The following is a 19,726-nucleotide window of genomic DNA, read 5'->3' as shown; positions in this document are numbered from 1 at the left end:
TTGGATTTTGTTTCTGGACAATTATATTTCATTGATCAAGTTTTTATTCCTGTATACGTACCATACAGGAATCAATATGTTTTGATTATTGTTATTCTATGGTACCTTTAATATCTGGTAAAATACACTTGCAACTAATCTCACAAAGGACCAATTTCCATAACATGTACAGAGTCACAATAAAATCAACAAGAAAATGAGCGACAACCCAGTAGAATAATGGGCAAAGAATATGAGCATACAGTTCACAAAACATAGATATAAATGCCTCTTCAATGTATGAAAACATGTTCAAACTTCATCATAATTAGAAAAATGTGAAATGAAACCACACTTCACAGATACGCAAAGACCAAAAAGTTTAATAAAATGCTATTTTTGTGAGGAAAACACCCACTTTCATTACATTGTTGGTAGGAATATAAATTGATACAACTTATATGGACAGCAGTTTGGCATCATCTACAAGCATTTAAAATGTACATGCTGCTTGACTCAGAAATTCTACGTTTAGAAATATATCCTATATGTATAGTTGGGAATATATAAATCATATATACAATGCTATTCATTGAAGTAGTGTTTGTAATAGAAGGAGATTGGTAAGGTATTTTAAATGTTAAAGTCCATCAAAAAAATAAAATAAAAAATAAATATTAAAGTCCATCAAAAGAGAACTAGTTAAACAATGATGTATCCCTAAAATGAAATTTTGTATACACAAAGAAACAAGAAGCAAGCTCTTTAGGTACATCTCAAAGTTACATTGTTAAGACAAAGCAATATGAAGAACAGTGTGAATGTTGTGTAAAAAAATGATTCAAGTATCTCTGAAAGAGATACAAGAGGCACACAGCTCTCTCCACCCCTCCCTCCCCCCTCCCCCAGCCACTCAGTTATCTTCTGCATAGACAATCAGGTCACAAGTTTCTCCCATTTAGTGCCTCTTGGTAACTTCTAAACTTGGACCATATGAATATTTCACTCATTTAAAACAATAAATAAAATATTAATTTTTATGATTAATTAAATAATATGAGACTTTTTTAAGAGTCCTATTTGAATTGCATTATATTTGTCATTTGGGGAAGATTACTGTTCTTATGACATTATGTCCTTTCCATTTCTTCAGATCTTTTTTTTTTTAAGTAATCTCTCCACCCAACATGGGACTTGAACTCAGGACTCTGAGATCAAGAGTTGTAGGCTCCACCGACACTGAGCCAGCCAGGCACCCCTCTTCAGATTTTATGTTCTTCAATAAGGAGCTATGCTGTTCTTCATATAAATTCTGTATATTTCCTCTTCCACTCATTCCTAGGTATTTTTTTAAGTTTTAAGTAATCTCTACCCTCAATGTGGGGCTTGAACTCACAACCCTGAGATCAAGAGTCTCACACTCCACTTACTGAGCCAGCCAGGCACCCCTCACTCCTAAGCATTTGAAATTTTTGTCAGTGTTGTGAATGGAATACTTTCCCATTACTATTTCTAGCTGGTTATTGATAACATAAATATTATCGGTTTTTGCCTATTTTCATATAGTTAACCATCTCACAAAAAACTTGTATTACTTCTGGCAGTTTTTGTAAAACTTGAATCTAGTAAGTTTTCCAGAAATATAATTTTTTAAATAGGATAATTTGGGGGGGGCGTCTGACTGGCTCAGTCAGATGAGCATGTGACTCTTGATCTCGAGGTTGTAAGTTCGAACCCCACGCTGGTTGTAGAGATTACTTTTAAAAAAATAAAATCTTGGGGTGCCTGGGTGGCTCAGTCATTAAGCGTCTGCCTTCGGCTCAGGTCATGATCCCGGGGTCCGGGGATCGAGCCCCGCATTGGGCTCCCTGCTCTGCAGGAGGCCTGCTTCTCCCTCTCCCACTGCCCCTGCTTGTGTTCCCTCTCTTGCTGTGTCTCTGTCAAATAAATAAATAAAATCTTTAAAAAAAAATAAAATCTTATAATAAAAATAATAAATAAAAAATAAATCGGATGTTTGCATATTCTTTCTAATGTGAATTCCTATCATTTTAGTTGTGGTAAAAGCTTAACACCCCTGAGAGAGAAGGAGAAAGAGAGAGAGAGAAATATAGTGGTATAAATAATATCGAAGTTTCTTTCTTTCTTACACAGTCACTGACCAGTCCAGGCTGGTGAACAAATACCCTTGCTCCTCCAGGTTATTCAGTGACCCATGTTCCTTTCATCTTATTGCCCTGCCATCTATTGGAGTGTTCTACTCATCTGCATGGTTGAGGTCGAGTTACAGTCACATCTATGTTCCAATCCATAAGGAACAGGGTGGGAGAAAAGTCTAGGATAAACAACTTCCTTTTAAGCACTTGAGGGATATGTTGACCTCATCACATCCGTGCATATTCCACTGGTGCAAACACAGTCATATGGCTGCACTTAGCTTCAGGAGAAACTGGGAAATGTAGTCTCCCAGCCACGTCCTTAGCTTAAACTGTATTTCTAAGGAAGAAGGGGAGAATAGAATTTTGAAGACAACTAACAGTAGGCTACACATAATACTTCTTTGTCTTGTCTTCTAGATTAGTTAGAGCACCCAAAATGATGTTGAAGAATAGTGGTGACAGCATCCTTCTCTCATTCATGATTTTAATGAAAATGACTTAACTATTTTATCAGTATAATGTTTGCTGTTGAGTTTTGGTAAGCAATCTTTATCATAGCTAAGTAGTTTCTTTTACATTTTTATTTTAAAAAATAAATAAATTTCTATTTTACTTGAAATATTTATTAAGAATGGCTCCTGAAGGGGCACTCAGTTGGTTGAGCATCTCTCTCTTTTTTTTAAGATTTTACTTATTTATTTGACAGAGACATAGCAAGAGAGGGAACACAAGCAGGGGGAGTGGGAAAGGGAGAAGCAGGCTTCCTGCCGAGCAGGGAGCCGATGCAGGGCTTGATCCCAAGTCCCTGGGATCATGACCTGAGCTGAAGGCAGACGCTTAACGACTGAGCCACCCAAGCGACCCGAGTATCTGACTCTTGATCTCAGCTCAGGTCTGAATCTCAGGGTTGTGAGTTGAGGTCCTGTGTTGGGCTCCACCCTGGGTGTGGAGCCTATGTAAAAAAAATTAAAAAAAAAAAAAAGAATGGCTGTTGAATTTTCAAATGCCTTTTCAGTTTCTATTAACATAATACTATAGGTTTTCTCCTTTAATTGTTTCATGTCCTAAATTATGTTGATAAACTTCCTAATGTTGAATCATTTTTGCATTTCTGAAATAAACCCTACTTGGTCATGGTGCATTATTCTTTTGCTACACTGCTAGATTCTGTTTAAGATTTTATTTGGAATTTCTATGTGTATATTTTGTACAAATATTTTAGTATATAACCATATGTAAGGCTATACTAACTTTAAAAAATTAATCTGGGATCTTTCCATCTGTTTCTGTGGTCTGAGAACTGGTGCCAGTCCCTGGACTGTTTGTTACCAACCCATGACGGGATAAGTACAGAAATGGAGAGGGTTTAGAAACCTTAATAGCAATTAGACATTGCTATGACATCCAAGCAGTGATCGCTGGACTCATCCATGAACACTGCATGCTGTTTTTGTAATTACTTTTTTGTCCCTATGTTAAATTGGTTTTGATTATATTTAATGAAATGTAATTTATTTCTGATGAATACTAAAACTTAAAAATTGCGCTTGCTCTTTGCTTATTTCATTTCTCTAATATTCTTATTAACTTTTACAAAAGTATATCTCCACAATAATTGTAAAATTTTTTAAAAACGGGTCCTTCACTACAGATGTTTTGAAAAACACTGGTCTAGAAGGGACCAAATGACATTAAAATTATTTGTTTCTTAAAGGTTATCTAGGACTTCGCTATGAAAGCACCCGGACCTGCTGACTTTCCATTCTCATCTACAGTTACTGCTCTCTTCCGGTTTTCTCCTTCTTGGGCCAATTTTGGTAGCTTATAGTTTGCCAGGAAATCCATCATTCCTTCTGTATATTCACATTCGTTGCACACGAGATTCTCTTTAAAGTCTTTTAATATAGATCTGTTTTTATCCACAACGTCATTACTAATATTTTACCTCCCCTTCCTCCTTTTCTTCCTTCCTACCTTAGTCTGGCTAGCCAAGAGTTTATTTTACTGGTCCTTTCCAAACAGCTCGGCTTTGGGGAGCCGGCGGACGGGCAAGCCCAACCCCGAGTCAGGCGTGAGGCGCGCGAACGCGGAGCCCGGGGACCCGGTCACTCCCAGCGGAGGCGACAGGGCTGTGGGGGCGGCTCCGGGGAATCGGCTCTGCCGCGCAGAAGCGGTGACTCCGGGGTTTTCCGGGCTTAGGGAAGTAGCCGCCAGCCCCATCTTCCGGCGTCGCGGCCCCGGATGCTATCACCTTCTCCTTTGTCGCCGCCTCCCCCCCCCCCCCCCCCGCCCCCGGCCGGGCTCGCGGTGCCTGGTCCCTCCTGGAGCCACTCCAGCCGCACTGCCGCGGCCGCCGCTCGGTTCATCCTCCTGCACCAGATGTCCAGCCGAGTGCCCGGGCGGTACACAGTGGTACACAGCCGCAGGATTTCAGCCGAATGCACACCTAGAAGGTTGGCCTTCACAGGTCGGTCAACAAAAGGACTCGCTGGAACCATTATCACACGCGGGGCAGGATAACTTAATGCGGGTTTTGTTGTTTTGTTGCTGCCCCTGCTTAGGACCTTCCCATCATGTTCCCCTCTCTCGATGTGCACTTTCCAGTGTGGATAGACGCTGGATATCTTCACCTCACCTCCCCATTAATCAAAAGATTACGGAGAACTGAAGATGAACACAGTAATGACATACACCAGCCTTTATACAGTTAAAGCCTTAGCAAGCCATAAGGATGGATTTACCAACATTGCTGTGCCGGTTGAAACTCCGAGTGAGTCGAAAGAAGAGGAATTCAAATTGTATGTTAATTATACTGGAATTTCACAAAATAAATGATTTTTTTAAAAGAACAGGGATTCAGGAAACTTCACAGTAAATATCTCGTGCAGCACGATACAACAGAAATACGATGCAAGTCACAAATGTGAGCTACATGTGTGATTTTTTAAAAGTTTATTTATTTTAGCAATCTCTTCACCCAATGTGGGGCTCAAACTCACCACCAGATCAAGAGTCCCACGTCCTTCCGATTGAGCCAGCCAGGCACCCCCACATGTGTGATTTTAAATACTAGTAGCTCCATTAAAAAGAGTTAAAAGAAACAGGTCAAATAAACCTTAATATATTTTCTCTAATATATCCAAAATACGTCAATATTCATCAGTATGGAAAATTATGAGATATTTCACATTCCTTTTTCATACCAACTCTTTGACATCCTGCATGTATTTACACTTCTAGCACATTTCCAATCGGATTACCAACATTTTGGGTGCTCGGTAGCCACATGTGGCTAGTGATCAGCATACTGGACAGTGCAGTTTCTTCCATTTCTGCCACTGAGGCTGATCAAATGTTCTGAATAGTTACTGGGCTTAATCTCCAGAGCCATTTAATGGATCTATTGACAATCTAGAATGTAATCTAAATAAAACATGTAGGAGTACTACAAAACAATTAGCTCCATATATTTTAGTAATTCCTTGAAGAAATTCCATAATACAATGTGTGGAATACATCCTATCAGCTGTTACTACATGTTACCATGGAGCTCCAGAAAATTGGAAGGACTGTGAGGTTTTCCCATTTGAATTATGCCAGTCAAGCCAGTGCAGAAACTGGCAGGAAATCTCAGTGAGTTGGACAGTTGAAGCAAACTGGGTCCACCCAATCTCTGAATCCTCAGGGATTCAAGGGCACATTCACATACCCTGTCCAAGGTCCCAGCCAAGCCCTTCCTGATACAACGATCCTCTCTGGTTTTCTAGGAGGGGTAGCCTTTTCTTAATTTTAGATCATTAAAAATCAGTTCCTTATTTACAGAGCAGTGGAAGGAAGGCTGGTTTAAAAAGATGAGGGACTTAAAGGCTACTTGTTTTTACCTGATACCATTCAACATAGTCTAAATGTCCCTTCTTTGCAGATTTGTGCCCATAGATTCCACTTGCAGCACAATTTTGCAAATTGTGCACACACACACATAAAAGGCGGAAGCTTTAATAAACTGAATTAATTTTTTTAAAGCCAGCTTTTGGTTTTATTAATTTTTTATACCACTTTTTATTGTTTTTGTGGCAGAGAGGCAACACTCAGAGCCCACTTCCAGAAAGGACTAACTGCCCAGCCACAAAGAGTGCTGGCAGCCTTTAGGACCTTCAGAGTCCACCTCAGATTTTGAGCTGAGGGTCACACTGCTCTTGGGATGCCCACGGCTAATGACCAGGCAAGGTGGAAGGACTGGGGCATAGCCTTTTCTGCCCAATGCGGGATCCTTGGAACATCTTTGCTGTGCAGCTCCCCAGTGAGCTGGCAGAGACTGTCAGGTCTGCAGGGCCGCCAACATGCCCTGCCTCTTCTGCTTCACAGACCCTACTCCTCAATAAACCTTTTGGATCCTTTCCTCCTCAGCATCTGTTTCCCAGGGAACCCAACCTGTGACAATTTTCTGTTTCACTAATTTTTTGAGCTTTATTTTTATTAATTCCGTTTATGTTTTCTTTTAGATAATTGTGCAGCTTTGCCACTGTGTTCTTAGTTGATTCATTTCCATATTTTCCATTTTTTCCCTTGTTTTTTTAAATCTTTTTTTATATATTTTTTTAAATTTTTATTTATTTGACAGAGAGAGACAGCGAGAGCAGGAACATAAGCAGGGGGAATGGGAAAGGGAGAAGCAGGCTTCCTGCTGAGCAGGGAGCCCAATGCGGGGCTCAATCCCAGGACCCTGGGATCATGACCTGAGCCGAAGGCAGATGCTTAACGACTGAGCCACCGAGGCGCCCTTTTTCTTTGTTAACACGAAAAGCATTTAAAGGGGGTATCACAGACTAGTGGACTCCAGTGCTTTCAGGGCAGTCATATCTCTGCTGAGTCTCCATAGGCCCCACCTCCACTTTTATATCTAGCCACTTCGTATATCTCCATCACCTACCTAGACTTTTGTGATTCCTGATTTAAAGCTGTGAATTCTCTTTTTTTTTTTAGAAAGTTCTTTTTCTTTTTTAAGATTTCATTTATTTATTTGAGAAAGAGCGAGAGTGAGAGAGTACAAGTAGGGGGAGCGGCAGAGGCAGCAGCAGAGGGAGAGTGATGCAGAGCTCCATCCCAGGACCCTGAGATCATGACCTGAGCCGAAGGCAGATACTCCAACCGACTGAGCCACCCAGGCGCCCCAGAGCTATAAATTTTCTTCTAAATAAAGTTTTAGGTGATCCCATAGTATGTGGTATATCCACATTTTGTTACTTCCTAAACTTTTTATGAGTTCTGTTTTTATTTTCTCTTTAATCTAGGATTAAATTGATGTTCTTCAATTTCTAACTAGTAAAGATATTTTGACCATCTTTTATTACTTATTTCTAATTTCACTGGATGACAATGAGAAAATGCAGCCTCTAAAATCTCCTCTCTTAGGGGTGCCTAGGTGGCTCAGTCAGTAGACCATGCGACTTTTGATCTCGGGTTTGTGAGGTCAAACCCCATGTTGGGTGTAGAGCTTACTTAAAAAAAGAATTCTCAGGGCGCCTGGGTGGCTCAGTCATTAAGCATCTGCCTTCGGCTCAGGTCATGATCCCAGGGTCCTGGGCTCGAGCCCCACATCGGGCTCCCTGTTTGGCGGGAAGCCTGCTTCTCCCTCTCCCACTCCCCCTGCTTGTGTTCCCTCTCTCGCTGTGTCTCTGTCAAATAAATAAATAAAATCTTTAAAAAAAAAAAGAATTCTCTTCTCTTAAATTTATGAAGTTTCTCCTCTGTGATGAAGCACAGTTAATGAACATTAGAAAATAGTTTACACTTTTAGATGCATATGAATATATATATATATAGTCATACATTGAGCTTTTTGGTTATATTAATCAAATCATCTATTTTCTTTTTTTAAGATTTTATTTATTTATTTAACAAGCATGAGCGGGGGGAGAGGGGCAGAAGAAGAGGGAGAGAGAGAATCCCAAGCCGACTCTTCGCTGAACGTGGAGCCCAACAGGGGGCTCAATCCCATGACCCTGAGATCATGACCTGAGCCAAAACCAAGAGTTAGTCGCTCAACAGACTGACCTTTCCAGGTGCCCCCAAATCATCTATTTTCTAGCTTATTTTTTGTGTACTTGATCAGTTAAGTTTTGAAGGAGGTATATTATAATCTCCCATTATGGTTGTGGTTTTTACCAAATCTTTTTGTGTTTCTAAGAGTTTTGTTTTAAATCTTAAGCTGCTGTAACAATTTAGTACATAAAGGTTTATGGCTCATCTCTTCATTAAAGATCGAACAATTTATGCCCCTTTTTGTATTGTTTATTGCTTTTAATCTTGAATTCCACCTTTAAAAAAATAAAACTTAGCTTAAGCAACACACATTTATGATCTCACTGTTTCTACGGGTCAGGAATAGCATGGCCTAACTGAGTCATCTACTTAATCTCTCAGGATTTCCATCAGGGTATCCACTCAGGGTCTCTCACAGGCTGCCATCAATTATCAGCTGGGGCTGCAGTCTTATCTCAAGGCTCAGCTGGGACAGGATCCATGTCCAAGTTCAGTCACATGGTTTTTGGCAGGATTCAGTTCCTTGCTGGCTGTTGGACTGAGGTCCTCAGTTTTTTTGCCAGATGGCTCTCTACATCAGAGTATGAGAACAGCCAGAGGGAACATAAGCAGAACAGAAGCCACAGTTTTTCACAACCTAATTATGAAAGTGACATCCCATCATTTTTGCCATAGTCTGTGATAAGCAAGTCACGAGGACCAACACACACACAAGAAGAGGGAATTACACAGGGAGTGAATACCAGGAGGTGAGGATTACTGGAAGCCACTTTAGAAGCAGCCTGTCAAAGCCTGGTATATGTTTGTCAGCCAGCAATCCTCTACTCCCAACATTCTATAGATGGTATTCCAGTGTTTTCCAGCTTTCTGTGTCATATATTAAAACTCTAGTCCTGGGGCACCTGGGTGGCTCAGTCAGTTAAGCATCTGCCTTCAGCTCAGGTCATGATCTCAGGGTCCTGGGATCGAGCCCCTGCATTAGACTCCCAGCTCAGTGGGTCTCGACTTCTCCCTCTGCCCCCCACCTCCAACTCGTGCTCTCTCACTCACACTCCCACACTCTCTCTCTCTCAAATAAATAAATACACTAAAAAAAAAAACAAAAACAGCCTTATAAGAAAAAACCTCTAATCCTGGTTTATTTTCCTTTGTAATAAGAGTGTCAGTCAGAGTCCAACCAGAAAATAGAAACAGCTCTGAGTATTTAAAATTGAGGGAGGGGTGCCTGGGTGGCTCAGTCAATTAAGCATCTCACTCTTGATTTCAGCTCAGGTCATGATCTCAGGGTCCTGGGATCAAGGCTCCCATGTCGGGCTCTGCGCTCAGTGGGGAGTCTCCTTTAGGATTCTCTCTCCCTCTTGCTTTGCTGCTCTACCTGCTTGCACTCTTTCTGTGTGTCTCTCAAATAAATAAATAAATCTTTAAAAAAATAAAAAACAAAACAGAGGGCTATACGGGGCACCTGGCTGGCTCAGTTGGAAGAGCATGCGACTCTTGATCTTGGGGTCATGAGTTCAAGCCCCATGTTGGGTGTAGAGATCACTAAATGAATGAATGAATGAATGAATGAATGAATGAATGAATAAATAAATAAATAAATAAATAAATAAATAAAATAGAATATAAAAATACAGGGAATGGATCACACAGATAATGGAAGAATTGATAAACCAAACAGGGGACAATAAGGGACAGCCCAGAGATTAAGAAAGGCAGGGAACATCTACTGCCCCTAGGCTGGGGGCGGGTGTCAAAGGCAGGAAATGGTTTTACTGGAGCCCAGGGGCCAGGGTTACTCAGTGGAAGCCTGCCTGGTAGGAGCTGGGGCTACAGAGGAGCTGTAATCACTACTAGCGATGCTATCTGAGGCAGAGAAGGAGGTGAAGAAATATTCTGGCTTCTCCGTATTCCCTGCCTCCAACCATCCACCAATGCCTCCTGTTGTCCAAATCAGCTGGAAACCAGAATGTGTTCTTTCTGCGTGGAAGCTTGCAAGATTTTTGTTCTGAATTTTTGAATTTCTAAAATCATACTTTCTAGTTCTACAGGGTCTTTTTTGTGCTCCAATTCCACATCCTTGGGCGTTCTCATTACTTCTTGTTATAGTTTATTATTTAACAAACATGTATGACAGGAACTGTTCTAAACATTTTGCAAATATTAATTTAATTATTTAATAATTCCCTTCTGACTCTTCCTTTCTACATTAATGGGAACCACCTAATTGTTCAAGTTAGTCTTCCTCCCTCTAGGTAATCAGTTTCCTTAAATGGGTTATTTCTCTTTGCCTTCTTGTGATTTTGACTCCTTAGCAATTAGGTCAGGCAATTAGCATCTCTTGAGCAGTGGTAAATGGTAGTGAATGGTAGAAGGTTAAGTAGTTTTTGTTTTTGTGGGTCAGAAATAAACTAGATGAAGAGCCATTATGCCTTTGTGAGGCACAGGGAGGAAGCCTCTCTGTCCCATGTCTCCCTGAATACAAGTAGAAATCTCTTCCAACCGTAGCAATTCAGACGAACAGATTAGTTTTCTTGGAGGTCCACCACGGTCAGCTGAATCAGGCCCCTGTAGGACCTTAGGAAAGCAGGTAGGCAGGACCAGGCTTCATAGGGCAGGCTGAACTTCCTCAGGGAACCACTAAATCACTGTCATTATCCCAGGTTTCCAACATATATGCCCTGTCCTCTACCACTATCCCTTGACTCTCACCCCACTTTAAGGTGATCAAACAGTCTCAGCCAACCGAAGAAGTAACTCTGGAGCAAAGATCTCTTATTTGAAGTATCCCACATTGGGCACAAATGGTCAGGCACGAGCACCCCTGCCATGCTTAGTCAGTCATTAGCTGGAGGCTGCCCAAGAAGAGCATGACCTTGGCTTGAATCTGTTTTTCATCCCCACTAGAGGATCCTAAAAGAAATATGGCCTTAGATGCAGCTTCCAGGCTCCGTCACCTTGCCTACACTGGCTGTTGTGTTATTCTTAGGCAGAATTGAGTAGAAAGAGTGTGCCATGGACATTTGTTCAAGCTGCCATCTTCCCAGAATTTGAGGATAAACCTTTTAACAACCACTTAAAAAAACTGAAAAAATATAGAGAATGGATTTTACTATGCTGTGTGTATCTGTGGCTCTCTTTATGTTTATCCTCCTTGAGATCCATTGAGCTTCATGAATGTGTACAATAAATTAACTCTCAAATACTTTTCAGTTAGTTCATTTCAAACAACTTGTTTTATTTAACTTACTTTCTTTATTTTAAAACTAATTAGTGCTTGATGAAATAAAACTCATACAGAAGCATATAAAGTAAAAAATAAAATTGTGCCCCACCCTTAACTTCCCCTAAATCCCTAGTAATTACCATAAACAACAGTTTGATATGTATCTTTCCCAATTTTTTCCAATGTATATTTAGATCTATGGATATATAATTGATTTATTGAACATTTTTTTAAAGATTTTATTTATTCGTTCGAGACACAAAGATACAGAGAGAGAGAGAGCATGAGCAGGGTAAGAGGCAGAGGGAGAAGCAGGCTCCCCGCTGAGCCAGGAGCCAGACGTGGGGCTTGATCCCAGGATTCTGAGATTATGACCCGAGCCGAAGGCAGATGCTTAACCATCTGAGCCACCCAGGCGCCCCTGATTTATTGAACATTTTTAATTTGGTGGAGTGTATATGCAAAAAACTTTGTCTCAGGGCAAAGTGGCTCAGTTGGTTAAGCGTCTGCCTTTGGCTCACGTCATGATCCCAGGGTCCTGGGATGGAGCCCCAAGATGGGCTCCCTGCTCAGCGGGGAGTCTGCTTGTCCTTCTTCCTCTGCCTGCAGCTCCCCCTGCTTGTGTGCTCTCTCTCTCTGTCAGATAAATAAATAAAATCTAAAAAAAAAAAAAAAAAAAAGCTTTGTCTCCAACCACTCCACTCAAATAGTGTCTTCTCCCATCCCAGGTCAGGCCTGACCTCTACTGCTCTTTTATTCTCCTTCCCCTCGCTCAGCTGCTTCTGGGTCCCCTAGGGTAAGGGGCGGTGGGGGGTTAGAGGAAAGGAGCCAAGTGTTTTGTTTTCCTTTTTTTTTAAGATTTTATTTATTTGTGAGAGAGAGAGAGAGAGAGAGGGAACAAGCAGGGGGAGAGGCAGAGGCAGAGGGAGAAGCAGGCTTCCCGCCGAGCAGGGAGCCCGATGCAGGGCTCAATCCCAGGACCCCGGGATCATGACCTGAGCCGAAGGCAGATGCCCAACCGACTGAGCCACCCAGGTGTCCCCAAGTGTTTTGTTTTTGATGTTTCATTTTTGTTTTTATTTTTACTTATCTGGTCTCTTTTGTCACTCTTTCTTGCCTAATATAGTCTGGCCTTGATGTCCTCAGCGTGGCAGATATTCCTAATGCTTGCTTTTGGGGGAGGTAGAGGTTAGGAGGACACATAGATGGAGTCTTCAGAGATGCCAAAAAACTCTCCACACTGCACAGTTCCCCAGTTTGAACACTGGGCTCTCTTGTTGATTTACTTGCAACCTTCCTTCAGTTCCTATCCCTGATAGTATACCTCATGGCCTCTTACTACTAGGGATCCCTCACCTCAACAGGTTGCCTGCTGAAAGCAGGATAACTTCACAACAGCTGGAGTCCAGCTTCATTCTGAGGCACCTACTTGTTTCTTGGGAAACTCAAGCATCCTCCCCATGCCGACCAATGGGAGAACAAACCCCCGCCCCCCGCCCCGACTTCTGCCTTCTCGCCTTACCCTGCTGTGGTAGGTTATTTTATTCCACCTGCAGCATTCTCTGGGGGAGAAGTGGGAATCTTCTATGTTCACAGATGTCCCCAAATTCCAGGAGGCATGTGTCAAGTTCTCAAAAATTCTTTCACCACCCTCCACGCTAGTGGCACTCCCGGGGCAGTCCTCTGTGGCAGGCGTGAAGGATCACTGCTAGGCTCTCCCTTCAAGAAAGAATTTGCCATTACCTGCAAGAAGTAAAGGTAGCTGAGAGCCTCCAGCTGCAGCACCTTCCGAATCCACTGCAGTGGTTTTTTTTTTTTTTTAAGATTTTATTTATTTATTTGTCAGAGAGAGAGAGAGAGAGAGCACGAGCAGGGGGAACAGCAGAGGCAGAGCGAGAAGCAGACTCCCCACAGAGCAGGAAGCCCGACGTGGGGCTCCCAGGACTCCAGGATCATGACCTGAGCTGAAGGCAGACGCTTCACTGACTGAGACACCCAGGCGCCCCCACTGCAGTGTTTTAACCAAGATTCACTTCCTGGGCATCCTCCAGCCAATGACTGAGCATGGCAGGGGTACTAGGACCTGTCCATTTTCTGCCAAACATGGGATTCCTCTAATAGGCAATCTTTGCTCCAGAGCTCACCATTGGGTTGATTGAAACTGTCAGATCTGCACTGTGGTCTCAGGTTCTTTCTCTCCAATCCTACTTTCTGCCCCCTTTGGAGATGTCATATTTGCATCACCATCTGCACGCTCTCCCTGCTCAGTTCTGTACCTCCCCCCACCCAGCCATTTCTTTTCACAGGTGTGAAATGTGTATCAGCGTCTGAAGTTTTCCCTGTCCAATTCTCCTTCCCTCTCTTGACGTCTCCCAGGAGTTTACCTACCCAATAAACTTCTGACACTCTTAACTCACTCTCAGCCTCTGCTTCCCAGAGGACTCAAATTAACAGTCTCCAAATTTCTGCAGCTCAGCAGCCACCCTAGCTTTGAGGAATTCTCTTGGATCCCCCACATTTGAACAGGAAAACCACAGCATTCATCACCTTAGTCTGTCAACCCCTGAATCTGATGTCTGGTTTGTGTGTCAATAAATTTGCCGCAAATTTCTGGTCTTCTCTTCGTATGGACTTAGTGATGTGGCAAGGATGATGGCTAAAGAACCAATTCCGTATTTTTGTGCGTGCTGGAGGGGGTGCCTGGCAGGTCCTTGGTCCATTCTTTAGAAAGTGGACCTCACACTGGGAGGCTGGTGTGGGCCACAGACTGGTGGCTGATTCTGGACTGGGTGCCCTACACCAAGGGCAAGTCTAAGGATGATTAAACTGACCCTCCTCAGACCCCTCTGGTGTCTGCTGGTGGGGCTGTCTCTTTCCATGTTAGCTCCTGTCATGCCTGAAACAGCCCATGCCCTCAATATGCACCTCAAGGGAACTGACAGCATGACTTAGGACTCTGTTTCTGAAAATAGCTTTCATGTGTGAATGTGCACAGCATTAAACCTTGCTCTGAAACCTGCAGAAGAAGGAGGAGGAGGAAGAGGAGGAGGAGGAGGAAATGGACCTCAGCTTTGAGCATTAGCAGAATTCCAAAACAGGACAATTCTCATTTGAATTTTACATGCACACACGCATGCACACACACGTTATATGCACATAGATATGTTTATATATGTTGTTTATAATACTGAAATCATGCTATTTATTTCTACACTTGCTTTTAAAAATCCACACAATACATAGACTGTCCAACACCAAGAATGAACCCTAATGTAAACTATGAACTTTGGGTGATAACGATGTGTCAACATAGGTCCATCAATTGTAAAAATCTACCACTGTGTTATAGGATGTCAATTGTTGGGGGGGGGTTGTGCATGTGTGAGGACCGGGGGTATTTGAGAATGCTCTGTACTTTCTGCTCAATTTTGCTGTAAACCTAAAACTGCTCTAAAAATAAAGTTTATTAATTAAAAAAAAGTTTAAAATGTGACAGTAGCAACTTATCTAATTCTTTTGTTATGTAGAATTCTATTACATGGGTTACTATGATTTATTTAACCAGCCCCCTATATTTAAGGGTTTTTCATCAATTTTTCATCTTTATAATTAATTCCACAGTGATCAATACTGTATATCCAGCTTTAAGTATTTCTATACAATAGATTCACCAAAATGTAGTGGCTAGGTCAAAGAGTCTGGACCTTTAAAATATTTATAGGGGCGCCTGGGTGGCTCAGTCATTAAGCATCTGCCTTTGGCTCAGGTCATGATCCCAGGGTCCTGGGATTGAGCCCTGCATCAACGGGCTTCCTGCTCAGCGGGAAGCCTGCTTCTCCCTCTCCCACTCCCCCTGCTTGTGTTCCCTTTCTCACTGTGTCTCTCTCTGTCAAACAAATAAAATCTTAAAAATAAAATAAAATAAAATATTTATAGATATACAATGTTTATAGATATACAAAATGCTTTCCAACAATACTGACCCAGTGTATAATCTCACCACAGTGTTGAGTAGCTGTTTCTCTGCACACTTGCCATCCCTGGAAATGTCAATATTTTGAATCTTTACCAATCTGATAGGTCAAATAAAATATTTTGATTTGTATTTCTTTGGTTATTAATGAGGCAGAGTATCTTTCATACATTTACTAACCATTTGTATATTCTCATATCCTTTGTCCATTTTTCTAATGTGTTGTTGGTCTTATTGATTTATAAGAATTCTTTTTTGGGCGCCTGGGTGGCTCAGTTGGTTAAGCAACTGCCTTCGGCTCAGGTCGTGATCCTGGAGTCCCGGGATCGAGTCCCGCATCGGGCTCCCTGCTCGGCGGGGAGTCTGCTTCTCCCTCTGACCCTCCCCCTTTCATGTGCTCTCTCTCTCTCTCTCTCAAATAAATAAATAAAATCTTTAAAAAAAAACATAATTTAAAAAAAAGAATTCTTTTTTGTATTAAGTTTTGTCTGTCATATGTGTTGCAAGTGTATCTTCCCAATTTGTTTTTTTAAAGATTTTATTTTATTTTTTAAAGGATTTTATTTATTTATTTGAGAGAGAAAGTGAGAGAGAGATAGCACAAGAGGGAAGAGGGTCAGAGGAAGAAGCAGACTCCCTGCTGAGCAGGGAACCTGATGTGGGACTCGATCCCGGGACTCCAGGATCATGACCTGAGCCAAAGGCAGTCGCTTAATCAACTGAGCCACCCAGGTGCCCCAATTTGTTGTTGTTTTTTTTTAAGATTTATTTATTTATTTTAGAGAGAGAGCAAGCGAGCTGGGGGATGGGCAGAGGAAGAGAGAGAGAGAGAGAGAGAGAGAGAAAGAATCTCAAGCAGACTTCCCGCTGAGTGTGGAGCCCGACATGGGGCTCCATGCAAGGCTCGATACGATGACCCTAAGATCAGGACCTGAGTCAAAGCCAAGAGTAGGATACTTACCTGACTGCACCACCCAGGCAACCCTGTTTTTTTAATCTTTATTTATGGTGTTTTATGCTTTGCAGGTTTTAAAGTTTTTTTTATGTAGTCGAATTTATGTCTTTTTGCTCTTAGAGCTTCTTGGTTTTGAGCCACGCTTACAAAAGCCTCACCCATTTTTTTTCATATACTATTTTTATGGTTCTATTATATCTTTGGTACATTTCAATGTATTTTTGGAATAAGGAATGAGGTAGTACATCATCTTTATTTTTCCAGCTGGCTAGCTAGTTTTCCAGACACCTTTACTAGACAATGTTATCTTTTCTCTACTGATTTCAAAATGCTACCTTTACTAAAATCTAAATTGTTGTATGCACTTGGTTTATTTCCAAACTTTCTATTCTGCTTCTTTTTTTTTTTTTTTTAAGTAGGCTCCACGCTCAATTTGGGGCTTGAACTCATCACCCTGAGATGAAGAGTTGCATGTTCTACCACCATCCAGGCACCCCTGCTTCTTATTATTTTAATTACCATATCATACTTTTAAAATTGTAACCTTACAATTGTTTTAATATCTAGTAGAGCTAGATTTCCCTCTAATTTATTTTTTATACCTTTCCCAGACACTCTTGCATATTTTTACTTAGACGAATCTTTTTTTTTTTCAAATATTTTATTTATTTATTTGAGAGAGAGAGATAGCAAGAGAGAGCATGAACAGGGGCTAGGGGGAGAAGCAGGCTCCCCACTGAGTAGGGAGCCCGATGTGGGGCTCAATCCCAGGGTCCTGGGATCATGACCTGAGCTGAAGGCAGACGCTTAACTGACTGAGCCACCCAGGAGCCTCTACTTAGACGAATCTTTAAGATCATTTTTTCAACTCTCTTAAAAGTACTATGGGGTTTTAAAATCAGGATTGCTATAGGGGCACCTGGCTGGCTCAGTTGGTAGAGTATGCAACCCTTGATCTCAGGGTTATAAGTTCAAGCCCCATGTTGGGTGTAGAGATTACTTAAAAATAAAACCTCAAAAAAAGAAAATAAAATCAGAATTGCTATAAATTTATAAATCAATTTAGGAGTAATCAACACCTTCACAAAATTCAATCTCTTGATGTCTCTCTGGAAAAAATTAGTTTCCCTAATATAGGTTTTACACATTTTCTTCATTAATATAGTAATTCATGGCACCTATAATGTGCAAGGCACTGTTTAAGATGTTGGACATAAAAAATAAAGTTCCTGTTTTGGTGGAGCTTACAATCTAGTGAGAGAAAAAGAACAGCATTTTAAAAAACAAATGAACATATAATATGACAATTGGTGACAAGTGCTATAAAGAAAATAAAGCTGGGGGCGCCTGGGTGGCTCAGTCAGCTAAGTGTCCGACTCTTGATTTTGGCTCAGGTCATGATCTCAGGCTCATGAGATCAAGCCCTGCATTAGGCTCCACGCTCAGTAGGGAGTCTGCTTGAGATTCTCTTTATCTCTCTCCCTCTCTCCTCCCCCCTCCGTGTGTGTGCGCACATGCGCACTCTCTCAAATAAATACATCTTTTAAAAAAAGAAAAGAAAGCTGGATAAGGGGGTAGAGAATAAAGGGAGAAGAATGCTATTTTATATAGAGTGGTCAGGGAAGGCCTTTCTGATAGGTGAAACTTGATCAGAAACTTAAAGGAGGTGAACAAACCAGCCATGTGAATATCAGGGCATTACAGGATGTAAGTAGGAAGCCCTAAGGCTCAAGCATGATTGGTTTATTTGAGAAACAGCAAGGAAGCTGGTGTGACTGAAGTGCAGGTGTTAAGATCTGAGCGGTAACTAGAAGCCAGCTTATGTAACTCCTTACGGGTCATGGAAGGACTTTGAATTTTATTCTGAGTGGGTTTAAAAGCCACTGGGAGGTTTTATTTTTTATTTTTAATAAAAAAGATTTATTTATTTTATATATATAGAGAGACAGAGTGTGTGCATGGCGTGGGGGACAGAGGGAGAGGGAGAGAAGCAGACTCCCTGCTGAGTGCAGAGCCAGAGCCCAACGTGGGGCTTGATCCCACAACCCTGAGACCATGACCTGAGCCAAAATCAAGTCGGACACTCAACTGACCGAGCCACCCAGACACCCCATCACTAGAAGGTTTTAGAGAAAGAAGTGTCCTGTCTCATTTATTCTTTTAGATGATCACTGTCATTTCTATACGGAGAATAGGGGAACAAAAGTGGAAGCAGGGAGACCGGTTACATCCAGGAGAGAGATGATGGTAGCTTGGGCTAGGGTGGTAGTGGTGAGGGTTTTGTGTGGTCAGAACACAAAGAAGTAAGCTAGGGATCTCTTCTATCCACAGGCATTTGCCAATCTAGGGTGCTCCTTAAGTGAGGGTAGCAGATGAGACAATGAGTTAGTGACCTGAAGCTACCAGAAAGGTAGACCCTAGACCCCGGATAACTTCTCTCTCTCTCATTCTCTCTCTCTCTTTCTGTCACACACACACACACACACACACACACACACACACACACACACACAGGAAACAGTGGACAAGCAAGCAGTGCTTATGAGTGGGTATTGGGAACCAAAGAGATGGAGCTCAGTTGGAGGTGAGTACCAGCGAAAGGGGGACTCCTAGGGCAACACAGACCCTGTTCTGGAGACAGAACTCAGAGAACTGCACTCTGGAAATGGGGACACAAAAAATCCTCAAGCATCGTTTCCAGACTGCTAATGCCTTCAGGTGAGCCATCAGGTGACTGGTGGGAGATTTGAAAGAGGGGAGAAACCCAGAGGTTAGCAAAGCATGCAGGCATGCTTTTATCCTCAGGGTGTCTGCCTAGTTCCAAGAGGCATCTGAGAAGCTGAGTTGCTTCATGGAGCTAGGTGTACAAGAGTTGGAATCTGGGGTAAACTATTCCCAGCTTTGGGAAACTAGAGGATTACACTCCAGGAGTAAGGATGACCTAGAATTAAATCAGTCTTCATTAAGTCTACATTTCCACTTTGTCATTTAAACAGCTCAGAAAACATCAAGGTTTAAGCTTGGATTAAGGTAATCCCATAGTCTTAGTACCCCCAGGCACCTGGAGAGGAGCAAACAAATCTTTTCTAGGAAAAGAGAATATTGCAGACTTCAAATTATTTCTATAAATAATTTTCAAATATAACATCCAACACATGATTAAAGGTAACCAGATCCATAGTGAGAGACAACACACAATGAGCAAGAACGATCAGAAACCGCAGACAATAGAAACAGACTCACTAGGATGCTAGATACTGAGAAAAGCCTCTTTTAAACATTTCTGTAGGAACTAGAAATTAGAAAAGTGATAGTACAGTTTTGAAAATAAACTAGGGGCACCTGGGTGGCTCAGCTGGTTAAGTGTCTGCCTTAAGCTCAAGTCATGGTCCCAG

At 41.8% G+C, this 19,726-nt stretch overlaps 1 long non-coding RNA gene across 1 annotated transcript; it reads right to left on the bottom strand.

The window, feature by feature from the left end:
- Positions 1-8,104: 8,104 nt before the first annotated feature.
- LOC112809215 (uncharacterized) lies at positions 8,105-19,058 on the bottom strand. Its single transcript, XR_003204528.2, has 3 exons — positions 18,957-19,058; positions 12,926-13,146; positions 8,105-8,751 (listed from the first exon to the last, which is right to left on the bottom strand). It is a non-coding gene; the product is annotated as an uncharacterized lncRNA (long non-coding RNA).
- Positions 19,059-19,726: the final 668 nt, after the last annotated feature.

This window comes from Callorhinus ursinus, unplaced genomic scaffold, assembly GCF_003265705.2.
Source record: "Callorhinus ursinus isolate GAN/ISIS: 27379988/994484 unplaced genomic scaffold, GSC_fseal_2.0 scaffold33, whole genome shotgun sequence".
NCBI lineage: Eukaryota > Metazoa > Chordata > Mammalia > Carnivora > Otariidae > Callorhinus > Callorhinus ursinus.
Note: the sequence above shows the minus strand (reverse complement) of the source record. Positions and strands in the feature narration are given on the sequence as shown.